This window comes from Diorhabda sublineata, chromosome 1 (assembly GCF_026230105.1).
Source record: "Diorhabda sublineata isolate icDioSubl1.1 chromosome 1, icDioSubl1.1, whole genome shotgun sequence".
NCBI classification, from domain to species: domain Eukaryota; kingdom Metazoa; phylum Arthropoda; class Insecta; order Coleoptera; family Chrysomelidae; genus Diorhabda; species Diorhabda sublineata.
This window is the reverse complement of record NC_079474.1, coordinates 8,731,449-8,741,078: the sequence shown is the minus strand read 5'-3', so window position 1 is coordinate 8,741,078 and position 9,630 is coordinate 8,731,449. Positions and strand designations below refer to the sequence as shown.

The window sequence follows — 9,630 nt, the reverse complement described above, 5'->3', positions numbered from 1 at the left end:
CGAAGCATTTGCCCTAAAAAGCAGCTGTCTAGCTATTTTCTTTGACATTAACCGAGCTTTTGACACTGCAAGACATGATTACATCATAAAAAAATTATACGAATTCAACATACATGGTCACTGCCTGGATTTTATCAAAAACTTCCTGAAAAATCGAACATTTAAAGTTAAAACCAATGGCTCCACCTCCGAAAAAACATATTTTAATAATGGTGTACCCCAAGGATCAATCATAAGTCCCACACTCTTTATCATCGCAATCAACGACATCCTGAAAAACTTAAAGTTACCAGTAAAAGCTCGACTATACGCAGATGACTTAGTTGTTTACTCTAAAAGAAAAAATATTAAAAACCTCTACTCACAAAGTCAGGCTTTTATCCATAACTTAGAACTGTGGTCACAAAAAACTGGTTTTAATTTTTCAACTACAAAGACTCGCTATATTCTTTTCTCAAGACAAAAGAACATACCAAACATACCGGTACTAAAACTTTATAATGAAGACATAAAAATGGAAACAACAATAAAATTTCTCGGAATACTATTCGACCACACACTAAGCTGGAACTACCATATTAGAAACCTTCTCCTAACTTGCAACAAACGACTGAACTTACTGAAAACGCTAACGAACAAAGAATGGGGTGCAGATCGACAAACATTACTAACATTGTACCGAACACTTATCCGATCAAAACTGGATTATGGATCAATTGTATATTCAACAGCAAACAAATCGCTACTGAAAAAACTCGACAGCTTTCACAACTCAGCCTTACGTTTGATAAAAGGTGCATTCAAAACAACACCAGTGGAAAGTCTGTACTGCGAATCAGGGGAACCATCCTTGGGAGACAGAAGAATATATTTGAGCCTTACATATGCAGCCAAACTAAAATCCAATCCTTCCAACCCGACCCTCTAAAATTGCTTCTCCAAGAACTTCCCAAATCTTTTTTCAAATAAACCCAGAACCCCCAAACCTTTCTATGCTAGAATTCGATCATATCTAAGCGAATTAAATTTCTTTATTCCTGAATGCCTTCCTATCGAATCTTCTCAAACTCCACCATGGACAATAGGAAGCACGAAATTCATTACCCATCTCACCTCTTTCGACAAACACCACACCAACCACAAGCTAATCGAAGGACACTTAAATAACATACTCAATGAGTACAAAAACTTTGTACATATTTACACAGACGCATCAACATCTCAAGAAGGTACGGGGATCGCAATCATTACACCAACCTCCAAATATATGATAAAAGCTCCTCAAACCCTATCCACTTTCACTGCTGAATTATACGCAATATATCGAGCTACCCACTTCGCTGCTTCATCAAACGAGCCTAATCATGTCATACTCACAGACTCTCTTAGCTCAATCCAAAGTCTTCAAAAAATTCACACCACAAATCTATTAGTAATCAAAATCAAGCAAAAACTGAAATACATACAAGACAACAACAAAAAAATAGTATTCTGTTGGATCCCCTCACACATTGGAATAAAAGGAAACGAAGAGGCAAACCTGATGGTTAAGGAAGCTGTAATTAGTGATAGTGCGGAGTGCGTGAACTTTTTAACTACTACCGATATTAAAACAATCTTAAAGCCTAAAGTGTTTAATGAATGGGAGATCAAATGGTCAACATCCACACACAAACTTCGTGAAGTGAAAGACTCAATAAAACCATGGTCAATACTACCGAAAAATCGCAGAGATGAAGTTCTTCTAACACGTCTGCGTCTAGGCCATACGCGACTGACGCACAGCTACTTATTTGATGCGGAACCCGAACCAAAATGTAGCAACTGCAATTGCAAATTAACTATAAAACACATAATCGCAGAATGTCCATCTCTTAACTCAGAAAGATCATCATCAAATCTACCACTCGGAACAATACGTGAAATTTTAGGTCCAAAGTAGAACATTACTTACCTTAAAAATTACCTTAAACAGATCTCTATCATAAAGTTAATCTAACAATTATTCATAGATTAAATACTTAATCTGTACTAAATCGCTAATAACCAGTATACGGTTGATGCGAATTTTGTAATAAAAAAAAAACAAAATCAGAGAGAACATGAAGTTAGAAAATTAGAGATTAATAATAATTAAGATTAATTTTCAAATAATTGCATTTATTAACTTATAAACATATTAAAGTCATCTAAACACTTGATTTCATGGGTTATTCATATGATACTTAATATATACTTCTAAGTGAGATTGAGGATTTTTATTTCTAGATCAGCTCTGACTACAATTGCTACTTTCATACATTATATTATTATTATTATTCGAATATAAGCTGAACGATGTGACGTTTGACACTTTCATGGCGCGCATGTTCTGCTACAAGGTGTCGATTGGCTTCTTCGTTTTGCAATATTCGTGACGCACGTTCATTCCGCACCATTAATAGAATCTTTCACTTCACTCATAGAAATATCCCTTCCGATCTATTGTAAAAAATCATATTTTCTATGTATTTCTAATGGTTAATGTTCAATTGTTTTTAAGAGTTTTGAACCTTGACGCTCTTATATTTAATGCAATTTAAAATTGCGTTCTAGTTAAAATTATAGCTTCCTTCGCGGTTAATAATTTGGGAACATTCCGAATGTATTCTGAATACTTTCGGGGCGTGTTAAATGCGCATGCTTGGTTCAGAATATTCTCTGACATACATTCCTCCACGAACGATTGATGAACATCTAAAATTTCTAATTTGTATACAAAACTAGATAGGAAGATAAAATGTATATAATTAACTGGCCGTATGTTTATGTACAAAGCCAGCTATCACGTTTTTTTAATACAATTACGTAGAAAACCAAATAGTTTAGAGGTTATTTCGTGGTAAATATCACAAAAAGGATGAATGTACACGCGCCCGATTAAAAATCCTTACCCATGTCCGAAGATACATTGGACGTATTCAGAGAACGTTCGTAATTAGAAATATGTGCTCCACGAATATATTTTATTAGCACCGCGAGCGTACAATTTCAAACTGTGCATGAATCTGATGACAGAACATGTTCAAGATATCTACCACGAACAAAGCTGTAATAACGCACCACGTGCAGAACAAGAAATACTGACGCATGCGTATCACTTTTTCGCTTGACAAGTACAGACTAAAGTCTTTGAGCCGGCGTTATTGTTTGTTTCACACTTACGTTTTAATATGGGTGGTGTTAGATTTTTATAGAATTAGATGCATTATTAAATGGTAAGTAAGAAATCATATTCACTTTTTGTTTTTTAGATTGCTTTTATTACCTAAGGTTTTAACAAATTTACCTATAAATTGTTTCAATGATTTAAAGATTTATCTATAACTTTGGATATGTGAACAAATAATGTAAATATGCATGTAAATCAATTCTTTAAGTGATTGATTGAGTTTAAAAACATGTTTTTTAATAATTTATTGAATAATATTGAAAAATGCACGTGATATAAGCTAATAATTATGCTCACATTTCAAATCTTATCTCATCACCCATATAATATGATTAGAACCAAATTCACTCAACTCTCAGTTCAGAGTGAATAATTTAGAATAATTAATAAATTTTACAAATAAAATTTCACTTTACCCATGAATACTTTTATAGTTTAATATGATACTGCTCCAATTTCTTTTTCTTTATGTTTTCATTACTGATTTGACATCAATATCTTCAAAGATGTATTGAATGGATTTACAAATGAAACCATCTGGTTTTTAAAATATCATGCATTTTTCCTTTCTTATATAAATTATGTAGTCAGGGAAGGGAAAGAAACATTTTGTGTCACTTAGTGGAAAAAGTGATAAATATTCTTGTTTTTAGGTTGTATTAGTAGCTTGAAACTAATTTCCCAACTTAAATATTATTTCATTAAAATGCAAATAGTTAAAAAGGAGTTTAATGGAAGTGAGTTCTTGTTCTTTGGATGGATCAGTGTAACTTGAAGATATTACTCATCCCATAATCATAATCTATTCTAATAATTATTGTCTATTCAACGTAGTAAGAAATGTGGCAACAAGTGATTATTTCTTTAGCTACTACAGTGGAAGTGGTGAGTGGCATATTTTATTATAAATTTCTTTAATTTCTTATTTCTTAGACCTTTTGATATAATAATGCTTCTAAATGTTCTTGATTTTAGGCCTCTTCTGTTTTAAAATTAACGTTTCGACTCAACTTCAGTCTTTATCAAAATAAAATATTTTATTTTGATGAAATATTTTAAAATAAAGTCTGAAGTTAGTTTAAACGTCAATTTTTTATAAATCTCTCAAAAATTATTGAAAGAAAAACTTATTTTAAAACAGAAGAGACTTGAAATCAAGAACATTTAAAAGCATTATTTCATTATATCGACAAAGTATTTTTCCAGATAAGTGTCCTCTTTGGGAATATCTTCGCCGTTTTAGAAAAGAAAATACTTTATTTGACATGAATTATATGTAATAAACAATAAGGTATGCAATACGGTTATGAATAGAAGCAAGAAAAACATAATAATGTCTCTTCACATACGTGTTTGTTCACGAAGGATTCTTAACTCCTGCCATCTTACAAGTATCTACAGAGATTCTTCGATTGTATTGAAATCATAGATTGCCTACTATTAGGCAACCCAAAAGTGGACTGTATTTGTGTAAAATATGAGGGCGAATAACTAAGTACAGACACAGGGTGCTTAGAAAGTTTTATGTCAAATGTAAATAACATATACTAGGGTATGGGCTTGAAAAATTTTGAAAAAGCATAACGAAAATACAGACAACTTAATTTTATAATAATAATGGTGTTTATAAGTCGAAAGGATTAGAACAAACTTACAAAGTGGATATATTTTTTATCACCCAAGATTAGTTTCAAATAGGTACTAAGTCATCAGTGCTGATTATGTAGGAGAGCTACCGGCCTGTTTGGTGAAGTGCTATTGGCTAGAGCAGAGGTTTTCAAATGATGGAACTTTTTTGGCAAGAGAAATACTTCACTGAACTCTAAAATAAAACAAATATGTCTTTATGTGCATTCTTTATCAATCATTATAATATGGATAGGTATCACATAAAAAAAGGTTGAAGGATCTAATGAGAGGTGTGAAACTGTTTCTTGTCTTTTTGTCAATTGGTTGATGTCAGGTTTGATGGGAGATAGTTGAAGTCTCATGTCAGGTTTGACGTCTAGTCTATTGCAGTATTTCGATTTAGTAGCTGCATAGGTTGAAAATCCTATTTCACACAAGTGTGTTGTTGAGATGCTGGACCAATTCTTCAAATATATCATCTTGAAACATTTCTGAGTCGCTATCACTAACAAGCTCATTGAGTGACATAAAGCTTTCTATTTCTTTCGTACCAATGAAAATAACCCAAGAATTTATTTTTTTAGGACAGTAATTCTGTTAAGGGCCTCGAACATTGTTGTCTCATTACATTGTTATGATAAATTCCATCCGTTCAAGTCCAAGTTCAAGATATCCGCCATAAAAGACAGTCGGAACAACCAAGTTTTAGCATAAAAACAGTTTTTCAAATTAAAAGAAATATCTGTTAAGAATGTTTATAATCCCACTCTAAGTTTGAATAGCCTTGTTAAAATTGTACCGTGAGATAACCATTGCACTTCTGTATGGAGCAGCAGTGTTTTATGTTTGCTGCCATAATCTGCACATAATAATGAGAATAATCGGAATTGCAGTGGTCGTTATTTAATGAAATTTATGTTCACTGCTTCATAGAGGAATAATTTTAGAATTTTCTTTTCGCAAGTGCCTGTCTATGCAGGATACAAACAAAACGAATCATCTGGACTTGATGATTTACTAATTTACTCGACTAAATTGCAACAATTGAGAGACTTCGCCTAGCACATTTGGATTATGGCTGGGCTATGGTGTATTTATTTTGACGACAAAGAGTTAATTTGTTGATAAAATGGATCAGTTTGTTTGTGGTTCATCAGACATTTTGCCCCGAATAGATTCCCTTGCAATGGCTAGTTATTTTACCACAAATAACGATTTTATGATTATTGAAATCTACAGTTCAAAAGCATCAAGGTAATCAGTTCTAATTGTATATCAATTATTGTAAAGATGTTTTGCAGGAAAAGTATTTACATGTGAAACTGCTCTTTTTATTGGAGAACATGATTCATATAATTAACCCACTGAGTCTTTCATTACCTCTTCAACTTCATATAATTTACACAAGATGTTCTAATGATCATTTTATCTTTATAATAGTATGAAAATACATAAGTTTGAGAAATTTGTCTAGCCTTTAATGGCTTTTATAATGATTTATATTGATATTTGCAAAAAATAGAATACCCATTCCATGGTTCTGTGTTTTGCTTTCTAATATAATATGAAAGAGAAACTTGTTATTTTAATTTTAACTATAAGACAATAAAATTTAGCATTAGCATACTCCACTGTGCTGAGATAAAATCGAATTTGGTGAATATGAATAAAAGAAGAAGGTAGCTTATATCGTAATTTACGACCTTTAAATAAAAAATTGCGACTGTTGAAAAATCTGTAAAATTAACGTTTTTTTCACTTTTCTCCCATAGCAATTTTTTTTCAAATATTTTATTTCTGGTAAATTTCGATAGAATACAACAAATCAAATAAAACGTACAAATAAATAAAAAAAATATGTCGTTTGGTTACAAAGAATAACTCAGTGCAGATTAAAACATGACATTTTGGGCAAAATGTGTTTAAACTTTGAAGATCAGCTGTCGGTCGCTCCAAATTATTTTAGCTGAAACGAGTATTTCAGAAAACCTATGTAAGCAAATTTTCAGAACACTAGTCACAGTACTTTCCCATATACATATTGATTCAGCTCGTCGTGAAGGACCCTGTACATTTTGGCAAAAGAAAAATGCTATATTTATATTGAATATTCTGACATTTCAACAAACATAAAAGCAGAGTTGTAATAATAATAGATTCTGCGTTTAACCAATTCTTTAGTTACACTATCGGTGCAAATGAGGTAGCTTATCGACCGAGCAGCTACAATCAAAATGAGTGGAGCGACGTATTTATTCGAGTTTTGATAATTAATAGTGAAGTAAGTATAAATCCTAAAGGAACCTAATAAATTGATTAATTTGCGTTTCTTCCTATAACATAATAAAAAAGTCGTTTCCAAGCCTCATTATAGCGATTTTATTGAAGCCGATATTACTTGTTTTTACTTTTAATAAATTCAATTTCAAAAATGGAGTTTAAAAACATTGTCGCATTCGACACATAGCTGGTACTTCTAACCTGAAATTTTGTCTGTTTTATAATGTGGTAGTTCATTTTTATTTTTCATTTGCTACGTCAAAAGTGAGTGTACATATAATGACATTAAAAACATTAAATTTTGATATATACCCATAGAAAATTCTAATTACATTATCAAAATACTACATACCTATACCTTGTACTTATTTTACAAATCCATCAGCAAATACCTACCATAATGTAATTTTCCCTATTAGGCAAGTCTCACGTGAACCAAATTGTTTTTATGAAAGTCAACACACTGCCTTAGAATTGAATTAGAATAGAAAGTGTCTTACCAAACAGTACAATAAACTTTTTCCTCAATTAAAAGATGTGCGCTTATATTGTAAACATTAACATTTAAAAAAAAATTCAACACTCCCATTGGGTAAAGTATAAAATTTTCCAAATTAAAATTGGTGTTCCACTTTCCTTGTCATTATTTCTCTTCTCTCATAATATTTTTTCTTGGATTTTTTTAAATTTATTTCGATATAAAGATCGTATAAATCTATAACTGGCTCATTGGAACAGTAATTGAACTGTGTACAAAAAATTTAACAGGCTTAAACCTTTTTCTGCTACAAATTGTTCATATAACTCATACATTCTCTTAATGCCCGACAATAATGACTCTGAATTACGGGACACATTTTAATATATATGTTGCAACATAATATCTGTTATTCTCCAATATCGAAAAAGTGAAATAAAAATGAGAATTGAGTGTATGTTTATTATAGTATAAAGACGGATATTGGAAAATGGAAAACATTAAAATATCGGTGATTGCATATGACATGGCAATAACGGCAGATGAGAAAACCTTGAACTCAAACTTGAAAATATACAATGATAGTCTACTGACATTGATATAAAAAAAAAAACGAACAAAAAATAAAATAAAAATAAACCGAAAAGAGAAGACACACAAGTTAAAATTATAAGAATCAAATATAGAGCAGGTCAAAAGCTTCAATTACCTTGGCATGACACCACACAAGATGGAAGATTGGAACAAGATTTAAACGAAAGAACTGGAGCATCTGGAAGATTATTCAATGCAATCAAGTCACAGTTTCTAGCCAAAAAGGAAATACCAAAACAAATAAAAACAGAAATATATAAAAAACATAGCCGCACTAATATTAACATTTGGATCTGAGACGTGCAAATGTTAAATTTATTTGCTTAACTAAAATTCATTCATTATTTATCATCGTATCATTACGAAAACATAAACTTATACCGAGAAATTTTTTCTTCTTATACAAAATTAGTTGTGTTTGTCTCATGATCTATAAGAAATTTCGGAACATTTTTGTTATAAATCTTAAGCTGAGCATATTAATTTGAATAAAAAGAATATTTCTCTCTCAATAAATGTTCATCTTTGTATGTCAATCACAATACACAAATGATAATGGAAGAGAATTTGTAGGAGGCCATTTTTTTTCAATAATGTATTACTTATTTAATTATACAGTTGAAAAGTAAATAAGAACTATTGTCCAATTTGTTGTCAGTTATGTACCTTTCTCCAATATTTGGCTTAGGTGAAGATATAACTGAGGAAAATTGATATAAATGATAGTATACAATAGAAGCAGCAGAAAAAGAAGAAATTTTAAGGATAGATCTGACCAACATTTGTCGCAAACTGTAACTAATATGCTAAATCAAAAACTTTTCAATTAAATATTCAATTATGGCTGTGTTAAACACATTTATATCTTTCTCATAATTCTAGTACATCCATCTTGTTAATAGAATACAAATAGCATCCGAAAAACTATAAACTTTACGAATTAATCCCACCCCACGAATAAACCAATGAACCAAAATAGTGCGGAAACAAGAAGCAACTCAGTGAAGGATTTCTAAACCCGCCACTCGTAGGAATCATCGCTGCTCTATGCGTTAACTTAAAATTCAAAAGTTAATAGATGATTCTCTGCAACTTCAATGAATCTGCAGTTTTGGCACCAGGTTCCCATTAAGAAATCTTTTTCTATTTTTGTTTTTCGTTATCACGACATGAAGTATCTTAATGTTTGATTGCAAAAGAAATTTATATTTGAATGCATACACAGGCACGGTTTTGCTTTTAGATTAGATGAGTCTGCTTCTCACTTTTTCTATTGTTCTAATCAAAGACACTTTCTTCAACAGTAAGCACTTTAAATTTTGTTGAAAGCATGTCTCCACGCACACGAAAAACAACTGTAACCACTGAATGCATTAAGAGTAACTGGCAGTCGAAAACTGATAGCCAGACAGCATGTGACGAACTGTAATCTCTCTCT

The 9,630-nt window shown here is 31.3% G+C and overlaps 1 long non-coding RNA gene across 1 annotated transcript; it reads left to right on the top strand.

Annotated features, from left to right (window-relative positions):
- The first annotated feature begins 3,138 nt into the window (after positions 1–3,138).
- Positions 3,139–9,630, top strand: LOC130445124 (uncharacterized). Its single transcript, XR_008910024.1, has 3 exons — positions 3,139–3,257; positions 3,865–4,096; positions 4,418–9,630. It is a non-coding gene; the product is annotated as an uncharacterized LOC130445124 (long non-coding RNA).